This window comes from Symphalangus syndactylus, chromosome 10, assembly GCF_028878055.3.
Source record: "Symphalangus syndactylus isolate Jambi chromosome 10, NHGRI_mSymSyn1-v2.1_pri, whole genome shotgun sequence".
Classification (NCBI taxonomy): Eukaryota; Metazoa; Chordata; class Mammalia; order Primates; family Hylobatidae; genus Symphalangus; species Symphalangus syndactylus.
Window position 1 is genome coordinate 106,310,631 of NC_072432.2, and position 18,132 is coordinate 106,328,762.

Here is an 18,132-nt window from a genome sequence, read left to right on the forward strand (position 1 = left end):
TCCTCATTATTTAAGACTAATGGGGGAATCATGGAACACTCCTAGGCATTGGGCTTCAGAAATTGGGTGAATGGCAAAAAAAGTGTCAGACACAGATGATGAAGCTTCAGAGAGACACAGTTTTATCTTATTCATTTAAGACATACTTTTGTAGCTCTTACTATCCTGGTTCTCAACCTTAGCCTCACATTGAAGTTACCTGAGAATTAAAAAAATAGGCTGGGTGCAGTGGCTCATGCCTGTAATGTCAGCACTTAGGGAGGCTGAGGTGTGAGGATAGCCTCAGCCTAGAAGTTCGAGACCAGCCTGGGCAACATGGTGGAAGCCCCATCTCTACAAAAAATAAAGTTAGCTGGGTGTGGTGACTTTCCCCTATAGTCCCAGCTACTCAGGAGGCTGAGGTGGGAGGATGGCTTGAACCCAAGATGGCTGCAGTGAGCCATGATTGTGCTGTTCTTGGATCTCATGCAAGAATTTGAGGCATAGCCATAAAGTGAAAACAAGTTTATTGAGAAAGTAAAGAAGCAAAAGAATGGCTACTCCATAGGCAGAGCAGCCCCAAGGGCTGCTGGTTGCTGATTTTTATGGTTATTTATTGATTATATGCTAAACGAGGGGCGAATTATTCATGAGTTTTCCAGAAAAGGGGTGGGCAATTCCTAGAACTGAGAATTCCTCCCCTTTTTAGACCATACAGGGTAACTTCTTGAAATTGCCGTGGCATTCATAGACTGTCATGGCACTGCTGAGCATGTCTTTTAGCATGATAATGCATTATAATTAGTGCATATAATTAATGTACAGGTCTTTGTGGCCTGTACCTTGTGCCAACCTTTTATCTCATCCTGTGACGTAGAATGCCTAATCTCCTGGGAATGCAGCCCAGTAGGTCTCAGCCTTATTTTACCCAGCCCCTATTCAAGATGGAGTTGCTCTGGTTCAAAGGCCTCTGACAATGCCGCTGCACTCCAGTCTGGCTGACAGGGCAAGACCCTGTCTCAAAACAAAATAGCAACAATAAAACCCTGTGCCTAATTAGTTATTACAGAATTTTTTGGAGATTTTAATTTAATTACTATGGGACCTGGGCTGGATATCAAGATTCTTTAAAGCCACAAGTGATTCTAATATGCCTCGAAGTTTGAGAAGCACTGACTCATTACCTGCCTGGTTCTGTTTCAAATGCTTTAGAGATGTTAATTCGTTTAATTCTTATAAGAATCATGAAAGTTGATCATAAGAATTGGGTCATTCTTGTCACACGCAACTAAAACAGAGTTGAGAAGGCAGGGGGAACAAGCACGCAGGGTACAACATTGCTGAAAGAATGTAATTCTCTGCAAGCCCAAACAGCCAGAACTGCTTGTTGTAACCTGAAACCAGTTTTATCTCTATCTTCTGAGATAACTTGCTGCAACAGCTAGCACTAATTGTGCCCACAGCCACCATTCACCAGTTGAAGCTTTCTAACTCCCTAAATTCTTACTCATGCCAATGAACTTTCTCAAAGAATAATACATAACATTTCTCCTTTTTTATAAAACTGATATGGAAGTAGGGCAGGGAAGTGCCAGGCGGAGAAGGGCAGGTCCCTGGCCAGGGCTCCACCCCCGGGCCTGTGCCCACGGACCTAGGTGAGGACAGGCATTTGTTTTCATGACCAAATGTTACATTTCCCAAGACCACCCTGGCCCACCATGCCACCATCCCCCCATCCCGTGCCTATAAAAACCCTGGGACCCTAGTGGGCAGGCACACAAGCGGCTGGACATTGAGAGGATCACACCAGTGGAAGAAGACACAAGCAGCTAGACGTTGAGAGGAACGCACTGGCCTAAGAACATACTGACAGACGCCTGTAGGCCAGCAGGCCGGCAGGCCATCAACCGGCGGAAAGATACGGACTTTGGCCAGGGCGGTCTAAGAGAGCCCGGCTGCTGAGCGGCCTAGCTCCACGGGAAAACAACCTTCCACTCCATCTCCCTTCTGGCTCCCCAATCTGCTGAGAGCTACTTCCACTCAATAAACTTTGCACTCATTCTGCAAGCCTACGTGTGATCTGATTCTTCTAGTACACCGGGGCAAGAAACCCCATGATACAGAAAGCCCTGTGTCCCTGCGATAAGGCAGGGTGTCTAATTGAGCTGACTAGCACAGCCGCCTACAGAAGGCTAAACTTAAAGAGCACCCTGTAACACACGCCCACTGGGACTTCAGCTGTAAACATTAACCCCTAGTCATGGGGTCGGAGCCTCACACCCTGACTGTCTGTATGCTCCCCAGAGAGGTGTGAGCAGCGGGGCGCAGAAGAAGCTCGCCACACCCCCGTCACACGCCCTGCGAGGGGAATAAGGGAACTTTTCCTGTTTCAAAACTGCTAAGCCGCTCTTTGCTATTCGGACATACCCGAAGACCACCAGGTCTGTATGTATGGCCCAAACTGCAATTCTTTCTTCCCAAATAAAATCTTAAATTTAGGGATTCATCTCTACATGTTTATTTTGACTTAGACAGAATTATATGAGATAGGTACTATTATTAACTCTCGTTTTATAGATGAGGAAATTAAGGCTCAAAAAGATGAAGTTGCTTGTCTAAGGTCACATGACAGAGATGGAGCAGGGATCCCTCTTAGGGCTTCCCCACCCCCCTCGCCAAGCATGGAAATAGAGGAAAATATTGAATTACTTCCAGGGAAATTCTACGCAGTGAACTAGCCACCTCACTAGCTCTGAGAAGTAAATAAGCAATTTGATAAGCAAGAAGATAATAGTAGCTGAAAGCAATAGCCAAGGTAGTTAGAGTCCTGAGATGTTTGGTTCTCTATAGAAACTAAAGACAACATCTTTTTTTTTTTTTCTTTTTTTTTTTGAGACGGAGTCTCTCTCTGTCGCCCAGGCTGGAGTGCAGTGGCGCGATCTCGGCTCACTGCAAGCTCCGCCTCCCGAGTTCACGCCATTCTCCTGCCTCAGCCTCTCCGAGTAGCTGGGACTACAGGCGCCCGCCACCACGCCCGGCTAATTTTTTGTATTTTTAGTAGAGACGGGGTTTCACCATGGTCTCGATTTCCTGACCTCGTGATCCGCCCGCCTCGGCCTCCCAAAGTGCTGGGATTACAAGCGTGAGCCACCGCGCCCGGCCAGGACAACATCTTAATGTATGTCCCTGAGTTACTTTTCAGAAACACAGACCCCCACCAAATGGATCCACTGCCATGTAGACCTCATATAAGGGGTGACTGTGAACTGAACTCTGACTGCCGTTCTTTTTTCTAAATTTCTTCCTTAGGAGCCTGAAGGACGTCATACCCAGGGGCCAGACCTAACATTCCTTTCTGCTGATCCCAAGTTTTTAGACAAAGTTTCCCTTCCTTAACCAATTGAGAATCAGAAAATCCTTGAATCCACCAATGACCTGTAAGTTCCTGCTTCAATATATACTGTCTTTTTAGGCCAAATCAATATATAACCTCCACATATGCCTTAAAATTCTGCCTGTAACTTCTGCTTCGCTGAAATTTATCCCTGCTTTTAAAAAGTCTTGCTTGTAAGCTATTGGGAAGGTTGGGTCTTACAGTGTGAGCTGCCTGATTCTCCTTGCTTGGTGCCCTGCAAATAAATGCCTTCTTTTCCCCCCTGCTGCAAAACCTTGGTGTAGATGTTTGGCTTTACTGCACTGAGTGAGCAGACCCTGGTTTGGTTTGGTAACATGACTAAAAAATTACAAAGAAAAGGAACAGGAACACAGCCCTCTGGTCCTCTGGTATTTAGAGCTGAAACAGAGGAGGAGGGGCCTGAAAACGTGAAGGCAGAACTTAGAAGGGAAACAGGAGAGTGTAGTGTTGCAGAAGCTTGGTGGAGAGAGTATTTCAATGAGGAAGTGGTCAGCTTTTTTGAAAGCCCTGAGTGTTTGCTGAAGAAAGACAAAGACAGAGAAGTGACCACTGGATTTGGCAAGATGAGGTCATATTGAGTCTGATGGGAGCAGTGCCTGTGGAGTGGTGGAGCTGGAAGTACAATCACAACTGATTGAAAAAGGAGTGGGAGCTGAAGATTAAAAGTAGTAACCACCAACAACTCTTTGGGAAAAATTAGCTAAGAAAGGGAGCTGAAAACTGGGAGGGGGATGGAGGAGATTTGAAGTTGTGTGTGTATTCAAGTATTAATTTTGTATGATGATAAATAAAGAGTACAGAGGATGGTGGGCACATCAGCTCATGCCCATAATACTGGTGCTTTGGTAGGTCAAGCCAGGAGAATTGATTGAGCCCAAGATTTGGAGGCCAGCCTGGGCAACATAGCAAGACCCTGTTTCTAAATTTTTTTTTTTTTTTAATTAGCCAAGCATGGTGGTGTATGCCTATAGTCTCAGCTACTCTGGAGACTGAGGCAGAAAAGGATCACTTGAGCCCAGGAGTTGGAGACCAGCCTGGGCAACATAGCAAGACCTGGCCTTTTAAAAAGGGGGGTTAAAAAAAAGGAAGGCATTTTGTTCCTGACTACCTACCTCACCCATTACTTTCATGTTCCTGGAATTTTTGATACGAAGAACAATGTATAGCCAATCAGTGGCTTATGTGATTTTAATATAAAATTCTTGGTGGGCAACTTAGGAACTGCCTCTTCTTTTTCTTTAGAAACCTACTTGTAACTGCAGCTAATCAGAGCATATATTCAGGGCAACTTAAATCTATGTTCACAAGTTGCACTTCAAACTCGGTCCAAATAAAATCTCTACTTATGTTAAGTTGGCCTCAGTTTTTTCCTTTAGGTTGACATTCCTTTGATCTTTTAATATGTTGAATTTTTAAATTTCTTCATTGACTCCTTGATCATGTTGCATTTTTTAATAGCTGTTTTCTTTTTCCATTATTTGATTTTGGATTTTTAAATAGTGTTCATAAAATATTGGTTTATAGTTTTCTGTGTTATTATTTTCAGATTTTGGTGTCAAAGTTATACTGGTTTTGTAAATACTGATTGAATAGCCTTTTTCCCTTATGCTTTGGAACTATTTTAATAACACTGGCAAGCTTTGTTCCTTGTAGATTTGACCAAAGTTGATTGAAACCCTCTGTGAAATTGTCTGAATTTAGTGTTTTTTTTAAAGGGTAACCATTTGATCACTTTCTCAGTTTCTTTGTAGTATTTTGTCTCCTTGGTTTTCTCCATCTCTTTTGCTGTAATTTTTGGTAAATTAACTTACATTTAATATAAACTTGTAATTTATATTAATCTATTTCATCCAGTTTTTATAATCTTTTAAAATTCCCTTTATGTGCATGTATATTTTTCTCACTTCTAACTGTGTTCATTTTTGTATTGCCTTTTAAAAATTATATTAGCCAGTTAAGCTACCTATTTCACTGTTTTTCCAAGATTCAGTTCTTAGATGAATTTATTAGTCCTGTCTCTCTGTTTTTTTTTCTGTAATTCATGGTTTTTTTTCTTTCATCTTTCATGTTTCTTTTTGTTTACTTTAGCTTTCTTCTTCTAAAATGTTTTGATTTAAAAGCTTAACTTTGTCAACGAAAAGAGTCAAACTCTGTAAAATATTTGAAGAGATTTATTCTGAGCCAAATATGAGTGATCATGACCTGTGACACAGCCCTCAGCCCTCAGAAGGTCGGAGTGCAGCTTGGTTTTGTTCATTTTAGGTGGGCATGAGACATTAATCAAATACATTTTAGAAATACATTGGTTTGATCCAGAAAGATGGTACAACTCAAAGTCAGGGTTGTGGGATTCCAGGCTATAGGTAAATTTAAACATTTTCTGGTTGACAATTGGCTGAGTTTGTCTAAAGATCTGAGACTGACAGAAAGGAAATATTTGGGTTAAGATAAAAGACTGTGGAGGCCAAGGTTCCTTTGAAGTCTTATTGTGGCTGCCCTTAGAGATAATAGATGGCAAATATTTCATATTCAGATCTTTAAAAGGTGCTAGACTTTTAGTTAATCTCTAGGGTTGGGAGGGCCTGGAAGAAAAAGATCTAGTTATGTTAACAGAGATTCTTTACAGATACAAATTTTCCCCCACAAAGGACAGCTTTGCAGGGCCATTTCAAGATATGGCAAATAAACATGTTTTGGGGTAAAATATTTTGCTTTTCTTCCTTGTCTCATAATGTTATGCCAGAGTCAGTTTGGAAAGTCACGATATATAGGGTTAAATAAAACCCATCTGATGAGAACTTATGGTTTGTAGGGCATGACTCCCCAGACTCTTTAGATAGGAATTTGGGCAAGATAAAAAAATCAGTTTGGTCCTCAACTCTTTATTGGTTAATATTAAAAATGTTTAAAGTTATGAATTTTTTCTCATGGTTTTTGAGGTTTCCCATAGTTTCTGATGCATTGTGATTTTATTGTTATTTTCTAAATTATTTATAAGTCTTTTCTTTTTCCATGTCAGATGGGTAACGTGCGGATGTGGTAAAAAAGTTTAAAAAAGGCTGCTGGGCATGGTGGCTCACACCTGTAATCCCAGCACTTCGGGAGGCCGGGGTGGGTGGATCACGAGGTCAAGAGTTCAAGACCAGCCTGACCAAGGTGGTGAAACCCCATCTCTACTAAAAATACAAAAAATTAGCCAGGCATGGTGGTGGGTGCCTGTAATCCCAGCTACTCGGGAGGCTGAGGCAGAGAAATGCTTGAATTCGCGAGGCAGAGGATGCAGTGAGCCGAGATCACGCCACTGCACTCCAGCCTGGATGACGGAGCGAGACTCTGTCTCAAAAAACCAACAAACAAACAAACAAAAACAAAAAAAAAAGAAAGGCACATCTCACACATGAGCGTGAAAACCCAGTAATCACTCTTATGAACTACAAAAGGATCTATTTACTTTACTTGATTTGAATTTTTTCAGAAACAAATTCAGAGAGAGTTTTAAAGTTTTTTTGGCTGTAGGACACTTTGTTTTTTATTTTTATTAATTTTCAAATATAAGCTACAGTCTCTTACTGTAATTATATTTTTACCTATTTCTCATTACATTTTTAGAAGTTGTTGACTTATGGATTTAGATGCTGCATAAAAATTTACAATAATTAAATCTTCATTGTAGACAGGGGCATTTATCTGGATATAGTGACCATTTTTATAAATTTTTTTCTCCGGCCAGGCGCGGTGGCTCACGCTTGTAATCCCAGCACTCTGGGAGGCCGAGGTGGGCGGATCACGAGGTCAGGAGATCGAGACCATGGTGAAACCCCGTCTCTACTAAAAATACAAAAAAAAAAAAAAAATTAGCTGGGCATGGTGGCGGGTGCCTGTAGTCCCAGCTACTTGGAGAGGCTGAGGCAGGAGCATGGCATGAACCCGGGAGGCGGAGCTTGCAGTGAGCCGAGATCGCTCCACTGCACTCCAGCCTGGGTGATAGAGCGAGACTCCGTCTCAAAAAAAAAAAAAAAAAAAAAAAAAAAAAAATTAAATAAATAAATTTTTTTTCTCCTACCAAAGTGCCAAACTTTCCCCAGTTAATACATAGATAAGCCTTTTCTTCGTATTATTATATATAATTCTAATCTTCCTCCCATTTTGAGACTGTCCCTCATCAAAACAACCTACATCCCATAGTGGTATGGTTTAAATGTACCCTTTAAAACTCACATTGAAATTTAATCCCCAGTGTGACAGTATTGAGAGGCGGGGTCTTTAAGACATGATTGAATTCTGGGCGTGGTGGCTCACAAGTAATCCCAGCACCTTGGGGGGCTGAGGTGGGAGGATCACCTGAGGTCAGGAGTTCAAGACCAGCCCGACCAACAGGGTGAAACCCCCTCTCTACTAAAAATACAAAATTAGCTGGGCAAGATGGCTCATGCCTGTAATCTCAGCTACTCAGGAGGCTGAGGCAGGAGAATCGTCTGAACCTGGGAGGTGGAGGTTGCAGTGAGCCGAGATCGCACTGAGCTGAGATTGCACCATTGCACTCCAGCCTGGGCAACAAGAGTGAAACCCTGTCTCAAAGAAAACAAAAAAAGACATGATTGCATGAGGGCTCTCCCTCAAGAATGGAATAATCCATCCATGGACTGATGGGTTAATGGATTATTATGTTATCACGGGAGGGGAACTGGTGGCTTTATAAGAAGAGAAAGAGAGACCTGAGCTGCCATGTTAGCATGCTCAGCCCCTTTCCCATGTGATATCCCGTACTGCCTCAGGTCTCTGTAAAGAAGTCCCCAGCAAGAAGGCTGTCACTAGATGCAACCTCTTGACCTTGGACTTAGCCTCTTGATCTGTAGAAAATAAATTCCTTTTCTTTATAAATTATACAGTTTCAGGTATTCTAAGCAACACAAAATGAACTAAGATGTAATAAACAACCAGATGAATTTACAATTTCTACAGTTTGATCCACAGCTTCAATTACAATGTTAGAATTTCAGATGTTTCTAGATCCTTTCTTAGCACAAAGGAAAATGTAGAATGTGGAGGAACATATTTCTCATAAAACCAACCAGTGAAATTTACAAACATATAACTTGGACAACAGAGGGAGCAGAAGGCCGCTAGCTAGAGGTTTTCTTAAAGAATCCCCTGGGGAGCTGGTAAGAAATTCATGCTCCTGGACTCTGAATCTCCAGATTTGGAAGTTTCAGTGGAAGCAGAAATGGGAATTTCAAGCAAGTACTACAAGTGATGTTGCTGAAGACCCATGTTGACCCCCTTAAACACTACTGTAGGGAAAGGTTTCTCATCCATTACCTCCTCAGGAAAGAAACACTTAAATATCAGGAACACGTATTAACTGTTTTTTAGGAAACTTGAAGCTATATTGGCTATGTTAACATAACAAATTGGCCTGGTGCGGTGGCTCATGCCAGTAATCCCAGCACTTTGGGAAGCCAAGGCAGGTGGATCACCTGAGGTCAGGGGTTCGAGACCAGCCTGGCCAACATGATGAAACCCCGTCTGTACTACAAATACCAAAAATTAGCTGGGTGTAGTGGTGGGCACCTGTAAACTCAGCTACTAAGGAGGCTGAGACAGGAGAATTGCTTGAACCTGGGAGGTGGAGGTTGCAGTGAGCCGAGATTGCACTTTTGCACTCCAGCCTGGGCAACAAGAGTGAAACTCTGTCTCAAAAAAAACAAAAAAACAAAAAAACAACAAAAAAAACCCACCACACCAAAAACAAAAAACAAAAAACCCATAACAAATTAGCCTTAGGTGAATGTCTTTTTTCTTTTTTCTTCCAGAGAGACTCAATTTACTAGGCTGACGTTGCTGTCTTTCTTCTCTCCCTCCCTCTTCCTCTATTTTGCCCTTTATATTAGTTTCCTGGGGCTTCTCTAACAAAGGAACACAAACCGGGTGGCTTAAATAACAGAATCTTGATTTTAATATAGAGTATTAAAAGCCAGAATTTCCTGAATATAAAGCTGATATTTCTTTCTTTTCTTTCTTTCTTTTTTTAAAACCATCCTGCTATATCTCTGCTAAAGGGTATGTGTGAGCCAAAAGTTTAAAGAAATGGCAATTTTATATCTTGGTATTTTAATTATTGACAAATAACATTGTTTTCTATCATGTATTTAACACGTATTTATTGAAATCTGAAATATACTGTTGGGATCAAGAGCTTGGCCCTCTGACAGTTCATTGAAAAATCAACTCACAATACGGCAGATAATCAGAGAAAGGTCATACAAATTTATTTAACGTTATACACAAGAGCCTACAGAATGAAGACCCAAAGATAACGGGGAAATTGCCCATTTTTATGCTTAGGTTCAGAAAAGTATGGACAGCTGTGTAGAACTATGGTTGGAGAAAAAGGGTAAGATCTCCTGCTAATGGACTGAGTGGGAAACCCAACAAGGTCTGCCTACATTCTTCTTGGCCTCTCTGAGCATTCAGTCCTTTTTTCTGGCTATGGGGCTGGCCCCTCTCTGTAATGGGGGTCTTATGACTAAAACCACCTATGCAAAATTATAACTGAGGAAATTATGACAGTTGTTAGAAATACCAAAATTGTTAGAAATAATTGGTGTGGCAAAGAAAAGTCAGCACGGAGACAAAAGATCTCCCAGCAAGGCAATCTTTAATTTCTGCAGAAAGGGTGCTCAATTGCAGATGGAACAATGGTGAGAACACACCTGAACAAAGGAAAAGCAGACATATTTATCCCTTGTACATTTGGGTCATCCTTACTGCTGTGTCCAGCATCCATTGGCTGGAGCTGAACCTCACAATCTTAAACTGATACGCGATTTGCTAATATCCTAAAACTTTCCTAAATAGGTAAGTGCAAGGAAGAACAAAGAAGTTGTTTACAAAAGGTTTAAGGAAGCAATAACATTTCCAAATAAGGAAGGGGCATAGACTGTGAGCTGGAACATGCTTGTGAGCATGTCCAACAGTTACATAGGACAGGGCTTAACAAAGAGTTATTAGCACAAAGCAAGGAGGCTTGAAGAAAGTCTTTACAAGAAACTGCCCTTTCTAACACTTAATGATTTATTCTTTAACAAGAAGGGGAACTTTGAAGAGGAAACTTTTTACTTTCTACAACAGAAAGAAATCAGACCTAACCGACTCCGTCTTGCTTCTAACCTTTAAGCTGTCGTCGTTCACTCCTGGGGATAGGCCGAACTGACTTTGGGAAGGAATTCAGTTCATGGTTTGACTTAGCGGTCATGCAGCCTGGCTCCAAGAGTCTGAACCTCCCCAAATTGCTCCTGGGGATAACATCACTATTGTGAAACCTAAGATCAATGCTGGAGATATTTTGCAGACCCTGCACTGGATGGATCAGCTGACACCACTCAGACCTGGCTCAACCAGTTCTGCCATCCCACCCAGGAACAGAAAACAGCAAGAAAAACTCACTTCGAGCCTCTAGGATTCCATCTCCAAACTGACCAATCAGCACTCGCCACTTTGCAACCCCCTGCCGACCAAATTATATTTAAAAACTCTGATCCACTGAATGCTCAGGGAGACCTATTTGAATAATCATAAAACTCCAGTCTCCTGCACAGCTGGCTCTGTGTGAATTACTCTTTCTCCACTGTAATTCCAATCTTGATAAATCGGCTCTGTCTAGGCCACAGGCAAGGTGAACACATTGGGCAGTTACATGACCTGTAGTCAAACAAGGCAAGTCAGATAATTTCTCTATGGACAGTTTTTTTTTTTTTTGTTTGTTTGTTTGTTTGTTTGTTTTTTCAGGCGGAGCCTTGCTCTGTCACCAGGCTGGAGTGCAGTGGTGTGATCTTGGCTCACTGCAACCTCCACCTCCCGGGTTCAAACGATTCCCCTGCCTCAGCCTCCCGAGTAGCTGGGACTACAGGCACGTGCCACCATGCCTGGCTATGTGGCCAGTTTTTACACAGAAAAACAGAGAGAAAATTAGAGTAATATTTTTAGGTTTTATGGCTGGCATTGGGGAAAAGGAGTCCTGGTTTCTATGAACCACCTTGGGGAAGAGGGATTATAATTTCTATGGCCCACTTTAAAGTTCATATGGAACCAAAAAAGAGCTGCATTGCCAAGTCAATCCTAAGCCAAAAGAACAAAGCTGGAGGCATCATGCTACCTGACTTCAAACTATACTACAAGGCTACAGTAACCAAAACAGCATGGTACTGGTACCAAAACAGAGATATAGACCAATGGAAAAGAACAGAGCCCTCAGAAATAATGCCACATATCTACAACTATCTGATCTTTGACAAACCTGACAAAAACAAGCAATGGGGAAAGGATTCCCTATTTAATAAATGGTGCTGGGAAAACTGGCTAGCCATATGTAGAAAGTTGAAACTGGATCCCTTCCTGACACCTTATACAAAAATTAATTCAAGATGGGTTAAAGACTTACAGGTTAGACCTAAAACCATAAAAACCCTAGAAGAAAACCTAGGCAACACCATTCAGGACATAGGAATGGGCAAGGACTTCATGTCTAAAACACCAAAAGCAATGGCAACAAAAGCCAAAATTGACAAATGAGATCTAATTAAACTAAAGAGCTTCTGCACAGCAAAAGAAACTACCATCAGAGTGAACAGGCAACCTACAGAAGGGGAGAAAATTTTTGCAACCTATTCATCTGACAAAGGGCTAATATCCAGAGTCTACAATGAACTCAAACAAATTTACAAGAAAAAAACAAACAACTCCATCAAAAAGTGGGCGAAGGATATGAACAGACACTTCTCAAAAGAAGATATTTATGCAGCCAAAAAACACATGAAAAAATGCTCATCATCACTGGCCATCACAAAAATGCAAATCAAAACCACAATGAGATACCATCTCACACCAGTTAGAATGGCGATCATTAAAAAGTCAGGAAACAACAGGTGCTGGAGAGGATGTGGAGAAATAGGAACACTTTTACACTGTTGGTGGGACTGTAAACTAGTTCAACCATTGTGGAAGTCAGTGTGGCGATTCCTCAGGGATCTAGAACTAGAAATACCATTTGACCCAGCCATCCCATTACTGGGTATATACCCAAAGGATTATAAATCATGCTGCTATAAAGACACATGCACATGTATGTTTATTATGGCACTATTCACAGTAGCAAAGACTTGGAACCAACCGAAATGTCCAACAACGATAGACTGGATTAAGAAAATGTGGCACATATACACCATGGAATACTATGCAGCCATAAAAAATGATGAGTTCATGTCCTTTGTAGGGACATGGATGAAGCTGGAAACCATCATTCTCAGCAAACTATTGCAAGGACAAAAAACCAAACACTACATGTTTTCACTCATAGGTGGGAATTGAACAATGAGAACACATGGACACAGGAAGGGGAACATCACACACTGGGGACTGTTGTGGGGTGGGGGGAGGGGGGAGGGAGAGCATTAGGAGATATATCTAATGCTAAATGACGAGTTAATGGGTGCAGCACACCAACATGGCACATGTATACATATGTAACAAACCTGCACGTTGTGCACATGTACCCTAAAACTTAAAGTATAATAATAATAAAATAAAAAGTATAATTTCTATGGCCCACGTTCGGGCAGAATGGGTCTGGGTGACAGGAGGGCAGGAGAAGATCATAGAAAAAACTATTGATTCTGAGGCCTTCATTTGTTTTCTGACCCTACTAGGCACTGAAGTAGAAGCTGGTGATACAGAGAAAAACAAAGCACATTCACTCTTGGGAAATATTTCTGAGTGAGGCAACTTAAATCAGATAAACTAATAATTACCTAACTTGTGTGTGCCCAGAGTGTGCAGAAAAGAGAGAAATTAGTTCTGTGTGTACATCTTGCCCTGAGCTTCATAGGCCTTCTTCCCTTGTTCTCTGAAAAACTATGTCCCTCTTAAGTGAAGCCACCCCAGAACTTGAGATTACTTTCCTCACATGACCATAAGCTTTTGTACTAACCTTCGTTCCAGCCACTTACTTCTCACCTTTACATAAACTATTGTTTGCTCTCTACTCCCTCTGCTCTCGGTATGAACTCACTGTTCTGAGCAATAATCTGTGTTGTATGCCTTTTGGAAAAGAACAAAGCAGTTTATTTGGAGAGGGTGTTTCTCATGTTCTCAAATAGACCCTTATAAGGTCAATCTATGTTGGCTCCACTGGTCAAGTTAAAAGAACACAGTCCTTTCTGGAGCATCTTTGTTCTTTGTTCCTTTACTTGAGTTACATATCCATAATATAAGAACACTGATCTTTTGATATTCAGCTAACAAAAATTTATTGGGCATCTGTTATGTGCCTAGATCAGTTTTAAGTGCTGGGTATACAGCAGTGAATCATGATGATAACAATCATAACCAAACAGAAAAAGATCTTGTCTTCCTAGAGCTTATATGAGAGTGGAAGAAGTAGACAATACTCAAACATAAATCTATGATATAGTTTTAGATAGTAACAAGTTCTATGAAGAAACGTTAAATAGGATAAAGGGACAGAAACAAAAGATGCTTAGACAGAGATATCAGGGAGGTGTCTTTGAACAGGTGACACTTAAGCAGAGACCTGAATAAAGTAAGGGAGTAAAGTGTGGCTTTCTGAGAGAAGAGCATAGCTGTGAGTAGTTGTGGAGGGGAGATAATCTAGAAAAGAGGAAAATATTTGATTCTGCTATTTTGTGTTCCTGATGTTCTTTATTTCTTTGGTACAACTGTGGTTTGAGACGGGACTTCATAGGGGCCTGCTTTTACATGGGTTACACGTGATGAGCTGACTGGGTTGAGTGACCCTAGAAGAGCAGGGGAAATTTGATCCCAGGTCTTCGTGTATAAGTGACGTTGTCATTCCAGCAGGCCCCGCAGAGCGTGGAAGCTCGGAATTTGAACCTGGGTAATAAATCAGCTGAGTTAATATGGTAGATGTCAGAGATCCCTATTTTACTTGGTAAGTAGCTGCCAAGACTGAGGGACATTTTAGAGGTGATAAAGATGTACTGTGTAAAAGTGACTTCCCATAATAGGTAATGATACATTAAGATTTTTTTCCTTTATGTTTTACCATATATTTTTCTGATATAAAAGTTAAAGGAAATGTTGATTAAGTGCCTTTCATGTACCAGGCATTTTACATATGTGTCTCATTTGATCCTCACAATGACGAGGAAAGAAGGCTCAGAGAGGTTAGGTAACTTGTCCAAGATCACACAGATAGTAAGCAGCAGAACCAACATTGAAACCCAAGTCATTGAAACTTCAAAGCCTATGAGTTCCTGCTTACACAACAGAGCCTTTCTCAGGCAGGGAGTTTTAGCTAAATTAGCCAGTAGGACATTTTCCTCTGAATTTCAAGTTAAAAAATATCTCTCAAAGGAGGTTCCTCAAATTTTTGTATTGTATTGTGGGTTGAAGCAGAGGGAATTAGGAATGTTTGATAGGCAGCTATTTTCTAAGTTGATCTTGAGGTAAGTTCATAACATTGAAGAGAAGTGCCAGTTGAATAATAATTCTCACACCACAGAGATGTCCTCTTTTGAAATATAAAGGCTGACCCTGCTTGACAATATCTCTCACATGTGTTTTTTGCATCTCCTCATCCCAACTCTGCATCTATTGAACTTGAATGAGGAGCCAGAGAGAAGATCAGATTGAGGATATTATGTCTTGGGAGAATTACCATAGTTTAGCTTGACTACCAGCAGAATCTGGATTTGAGTGTGCAATTCAAATATAAATATGTTTTAAGCATCTCCCATAATTACTAATTGCTCATTCATTTCTTTTATTTTCATTAATGAGTGGTGTCATTTCCCCAACAGTGGTTTAAACTAGAAACCTTGGTGGTGTCCTAGATTTCTTCATCTCCTGAATCCTTGCATATTAGATAGTTAGCAAATCCTGTCAAGTCCTATTTCTTAGATCCAGAATCTACTAAGGTGTAGTTAACATGAGTCCAGAGTTCAGACCCCAAACTAGCTACTTACTAGTAAGTTAATGAACTTTTGTGCATCCATTTCCTTATCTTTAAAGAATACTGTATTAGTTTCCAATGACTTATAAGAAATTACCCCAACTCTGGTGGCTTTAAACAATACAAATTCAATGAATAACATCTAGTATTTGAGAGCACAAAAGGGTGACGACAGGCAACAATAATTTATTGTACATTTAAAAATAACTAAAAGAGCTGGGCGCGGTGGCTCACACCTGTAATCCCAGCACTTTGGGAGTCTAAGGCGGGCAGATCACCTGAGGTCAGGAGTTTGAGACCAGCTTGGCCAACATGGTGAGACCCCATCTCTACTAAAAATACAAAAATTAGCCGGGCATGGTGGTGCACACCTGTCATCCCAGCTACTCAGGAGGCTGAGGCAAGAGAATTGCTTGAACCCGGGAGGCAGAGCTTGCAGTGAACCAAGTTCGCACCATTGCACTCCAGCCTGGGCAACAGAGCAAGACTCCGTCTCAAAAACAAACGAACAAAAAACAAAACTAAAAGAGTGTAATTGGTATGTTTGTAACACAAAGAAATGATAAATGCTTGAGGTGATGGATACCCCATTTACCCTGATGTGATGATTACACATTGTATGCCTGTATTGGTCTCATGTATCCCATAAATATACATACCCACTACGTACCTATAAAAATTAAAAATTAAAAAACCCACAAATTTATTATCTCATGGTTCTAGAGATCAGAAGCCTAAAATAGGTCTCACTGGGCTACAATTAAGGTGTTGGTTGGGCTGCATTCCTTCTGGAGGCTCTAGGGGAAAGTGCCTTTTGCTTGCTTTTCCATTTCTAGAGGCTGCCTGTATTCCTTGGTTCATGGCCCCTTTCTGTCCTTAAAGCTAGCAGTGACTTGGTTGAAACTTTCTCACATGGCATCACTCGAACACAGACTCTTCTTCGGCTCCCCTCTTTCACTGTAAGGAGCCTTATAGTTTCACTGGGCCTATCTGGGTAATCCGGGATACTCTCCCTAGCTTAAAATCAGATGACAAGTAAACTTCATTTCCTACACAACCTTAATTCTCCTTTGCATATTGACAGTTTCCAGGGATTAGGACATGAGTATCTTTGGGGGACATTATTCTGTCTACCATAGCTACCCATCTCACAGGGCTATTGAGAGGATTCAGTGAGTTTCAGGCTATAAAGCACTTTGCACAATGCTTAGCGTGATGTAAATACTCAATAAATGTTATCCTTATTGGTGTGAGTATTAGCTTATGTCTTCAGTCTCTCCCTCTTTACCCTTCATTCTGGACTCAGAGTTATATTTCAGGAGACCAGTTTCACCCTATTGTCCCCATCTTTAGTTCTTACTCTGGGTCCTCTTCTGTTCTCCTGCTACCCTGTGTTTTCTATATATCAATTTACCATTCTCTCTCACTCTTTCTTTTTTTTTCTTTTTTTTTGAGATGGAGTCTCCCTCTGTCCTCCAGGCTGGAGGGCAGTGGTGCAGTCTCAGCTCACTGCAACCTTTGCCTCATGGGTTCAAGTGATTCTCCTGCCTCAGCCTCCTGAGTAGCTGGGATTACAGGCATGTGCCATCACGCCTGGCTAATTTTTTGTATTTTTAGTAGAGACAGGGTTTCACTGTGTTTGCCAGAATGGCTCGATCTCCTGACCTCATGATCCACCATCCGCCTTGGCCTCTCAAAGTGCTGGGATTACAGGAGTGAACCACTGTGCCCGGCCTCTCTTTTTTTTTTTTTTTTTTTTTTTTGAGACGTAGTCTCACTCTGTTGCCCAGGCTGGAGTGCAGTGGTGCTATCTCAGCTCACTGCAACCTCTGCCTCTGCCTCCCGGGCTCAAGCAATTCTCCTGCCTCAGCCTCCCAAGTAGCTGGGACTACAGGCACACTCCACTGCACCCAGCTAATTTTGTATTTTTGTAGAGACAGGGTCTCAAACATTCTGACCTCAAGTGATCAGCCCACCTTGGCCTCCCAAAGTGTTGGGATTACGGGCGTGAGCCACCAAACCCGGCCTCAACTTACTATTCTCTAATTGTTGACTTACCTGTCTTCCACCAGAATGTAAGTGATTGTGTCAGAGTGTGGTGCATGAACTAGCAACATTGGCATCACTTGGAAGGATGTTAGAAATGCAAAATCTAAGCCCCTGCACCCCACCCCCAACCCCACTTTTGCAACAAATGAATCAAAATTTGCATTTTAACAAGATCTCCAAGTGATTCACATGTACGTTAAAGTTTGAAAAATATTGTTCTGAAATATAACTGCCTGATAAATAGTAGGCACTCAATAAATGTTTATTGAATAAAATAATAAATTATACCAGGCACTTGTGTTAGATGGGAGAAGCACAGAAATAACAGGCATGGTTTTCCACAGCTCCTTGTATGATTCTGCTCTTATATTTCTTCATGTCTTTGTATAGCCGACATGATGGTCATCTCAGAATGGTTTAAAGGTGCAAGCTTGAGCTCCTATGAAATTACACAGGGGCATCACATAGTTCAGATAGGCAAGGATTTTTTAATATGTTTTGCTTACCACCATATCCTAACACCTGGGGTAATGCCAGGCATATAAGCAGATGCTTCATAAATATTGTTGAATGAGTGAATCCCTGTGTTTTTTTTGTTGTTTGTTGGTTTTTTTGAGATGGAGTCTCATTCTGTCACCCAGGCTAGGATGCAGTGGCATAATCTTGGCTCACTGCAACCTCCGCCTACTGGGTTCAAGCG

The 18,132-nt window shown here is 41.4% G+C and overlaps 1 pseudogene; it reads right to left on the reverse strand.

Moving 5' to 3' along the window:
• Positions 1 to 6,760: 6,760 nt before the first annotated feature.
• Positions 6,761 to 6,837, reverse strand: LOC129492456 (uncharacterized; annotated as a pseudogene).
• Positions 6,838 to 18,132: the final 11,295 nt, after the last annotated feature.